The sequence below is a fragment of the Quercus suber genome, unplaced genomic scaffold, assembly GCF_002906115.3.
Source record: "Quercus suber isolate HL8 unplaced genomic scaffold, Cork oak 2.0 scaffold_236, whole genome shotgun sequence".
Taxonomy (NCBI): Eukaryota; Viridiplantae; Streptophyta; class Magnoliopsida; order Fagales; family Fagaceae; genus Quercus; species Quercus suber.
In genome coordinates, this window is record NW_027069693.1 from 382,053 (window position 1) to 385,536 (window position 3,484).

At 36.2% G+C, this 3,484-nt stretch overlaps 1 long non-coding RNA gene across 1 annotated transcript; it reads right to left on the reverse strand.

Moving 5' to 3' along the window:
* Positions 1 to 671, reverse strand: LOC111986935 (uncharacterized). The gene is made up of 2 exons (XR_002880231.2): positions 438 to 671; positions 1 to 336 (listed from the first exon to the last, which is right to left on the reverse strand). It is a non-coding gene; the product is annotated as an uncharacterized LOC111986935 (long non-coding RNA).
* Positions 672 to 3,484: the final 2,813 nt, after the last annotated feature.

Sequence of the window (3,484 nt, forward strand, 5' to 3'; positions counted from 1 at the left end):
TAAATCAAAACCTCTGAAAACTCAGCAACTATGATACAAGAAACACTCAAATGTATCACTACTATCACATCAACTTGCTTTAAACCGTATAAAGACATGAATCAATGAAGTAAATTACATTGCAATAACAATTAAAAACATTAACATTAACAAATAGTTCTATTAACCAAAACTAATTATATAATTTTTTTTCTTACATCACAGTCGACGAATTAGGGTTTAACCAAAACCTTTGCCCATTTTGCTGAATGAAATTAGACTTTGGAGTGTTAGTTTTCAGTGTGCCTTTCTCCTCTGAGGCTGTTTCTCGGTGGCTAATCTGTAAATCCAGTAGACCTGAAAGAGTGTGAAGAGAAAGGAAATCAGAGATCTAGTTGGAATTGGAGAGAGAGAAAGGTAAAGGAGTGAGAGAAAGAAATGGTTTTCTAAGAGTGTACCAAAGCGAGGACGTGGGCTGCTATCAGGAGAACCACCATGAAAGGCACTGCGTCTAGAAGCCATGGCCGCGGCGACGACGAGTGCTGTTCATTCGCCATTTTCTCTCGCTGCGTGGGTGTAAAAGAGCGCCTGTGAAAAGCCCTCGAAGAAGCAGGGCTTTGAAATACACTCCCTTGCATCTAGTCTAGTTTATTTAAAATTATAAAAATAAAAAATAAAAGTTAGAGAGTTAACTCCGATATTCATGGTCTAAATACACTGGTTACTATATTAATTAAGTATTTTTATTTTTAACACAATTTTATATAGATTGATGTAGATAAATTTTGAGTTTAGTTGGCTAAATTGTGGTACTTTTTTTATTATAAAAACACTGATACAAGTGTTAGACCATTACTTTCTCCAAAAAAAAAAAAAAAGTGTTAGACCATTAGCATTAAGGGTGTAACCCCCCCCCCCCTCTCCCAAATAGCTAATTTACAACAAAAAAAAAAAAAAAGTGTTAGACCATTAGCATTAAGGGTGTAACCCCCCCCCCCCTCTCCCAAATAGCTAATTTACAACCTACATATGCCAATATATAGGTTGTAAACTTAAAATTCCATATTTTATTTGCTCTTTCTCTCCTAGCTTATCTCTTAACTTTAGTCCCTCTCACTTTTAGACTCTCTCTCTCTCTCTCTCTCTCTCTCTCCTTATTTCAAATGACGGTTTGAGTGATTGTAAATTGGTGGTTAGGCTATGGATCAACATTTGGGTGAGTGGCTGTAAATCAATGTTGAGCTTCGGTGGTGGTGGTTGGTTGTGGTTCGGTGTTTTCCTGTGGTGGTAGTTGATTTTTTCTTTCTTTCAGTTTCGATGGTGGTGATTGGTTCAGTTGGGTGGTGTTTTAGTGGTGGTGGTGATGGGCAAGTTTCAATGGTTAGGTTGAATTTCGGTGGTGGTGGTTGTTTTAGTTGGGTGGTTTGGTGGAGGTTTTTTGTTTTCTAGTCTAGTGGTGTTTCAGTGGTGGTGGTGATGGCTGGATTTCAATGGTTGGGCTAAGTTTCGGTGGTAAGTGGTTGTTGGTAGTAGTGGGATTGTTAGATTTGGTTATGGTTGTTGCCTGTGTGGGTTTGATGGATAGAGAGAGAGAGGGAGACAAAAGAGAGAGATGGGAGAGAAGAGAGAAACTCAGTTGTTTATATTATTTGATGGAGGTAGTTTATTTATACTACTATTTAAGGGGCTTTCACCAACTTGGGATCCTTATTTTCATAGTTCAAAAATATCTCTACACCTCTAAGTTTAAATAAAGACAAAATTTAAGGAAAATTTAGTATAAAAAAAAAAAAAAAAAAAACTCACTCCCATGTAAAAAATGGCCTCCATAATCAAACAATTAGTTTGGCTTTCAAAACAAAAATTTATGACTCCATCCCTCATCCTTTGAATCCCAAGGAAAAAAAAAACTGATATGTTGATAAATGTGAAGTATTGTTTGTACAATTGTACTGGGTCTAGCTTAAGGGTGACAATTCGTGTTCATGTGTCGGATTCGTATTGTGTCAACTTAGGAGTATTTGACTATATAGGTTAACACTAATCCAACACGTTTATTAAACAAGTCAATATTTTTCCAAACCTAACATGACTTGTTATTAAACAGGTTAGTCGTGTTGATCTATTTATTAGGTTTTATCAAAGCGGGAAAAAAATACAAATTTTAATATTAACCAAATTAATTTGAACTATGAAAAACCAAAAAAAAAAAAAAGGTTTTTTAATATAAAATTCATAACTAATGATTAACTACATCACAAATAATCATTTAAAACTAAATTATATTTCAATATTACAAATAGTTTAGATGGGTCAAACGGGTTCTATGAGTTAGACACAAACTTGACACATTTATTAAACAGGTCAGTCGTGTCAACCCGAATATAACACAAACCCTTTAGAGCTCAATCCATAACCTGCTAATTTCGTGTTGTGGCATGTGAGGTTCGTGGGTTGTGTCAAATTTTGCCACCCATAGTTCAGTTGAAATCTTGTTTTTGTATACTTTTATCTAGGGGTGTTCACCAAACTGCACAGATCACAAAGACTGCACCAAAACCGTTCACAAAATGGCATAACCAAACCGCACCGCAAGTAATAGTGCACTGCATTGCATGGTGCAATGCAGTTTGCGGTTTTATAATAAGAAAACCACACAAACTGCACTACATCGCACCCTTTCTATATATTAATATATTTATTTTTTAATATTAATTATATTATTAATAGTTTAGTTTTCAATGGAAAAAAATAGTTTAATAACTCTAGCAAGTGTTGATTAGGAAAGTCAGTCACTAGCTCAATAGTTTAAAACTCGGCCCAAAACAAATGGAAAAATCAGTTTTGGGCTAGGCAAGAAAAGCCTAAAATTTGAAAAGTATATTGGATTTAAACCATTCAAACCGCATCTTATACACCAAACTGTACACGTGACAGTAAAATTGAGGTGTGCTACGGTTATGATTTGATTGAACTCTAAACCGCACCATACCGCATATGTGACCGCATAAATAAGGTGCAATGTGGTTATGATTTTGGTTAAACCATACTGTAAAGTTCGATACTAAAAATGATCAAAAATCGCAAGGCAACGCACCTCGCTGTGAGTAGCCCTTCATCTTGCCATCTTGGATTGTCCGAATGAGTTGGGCCTTTATGCAAAATTCAAATCCAACCCAAACATCTCTCCCAAAAGAAAAAAAAGGAATGATAGAATCGAAAACAGCATTGTTCCTTTCCTTCGTTCGCAAAAAGGCCGAACAGAATCCCAAATTTCCTTGCTCTACTTCAGGCAGGTCAAATAATAGTGTCTCGCTCTAGAGGTGCCAAGTAGACCATACGTGGCCGTTTCCTCACTTCTCAAGCAAACCGTCTCTCTCTCACTGTTACACACAAACACAAACACACAGAATACTGTTGTTGTTTGTATGTGAAAATCACGCACCTCGCTGTGAGTAGCCCTTCATCTTGCCATCTTGGATTGTCCGAATGAGTTGGGCCTTTA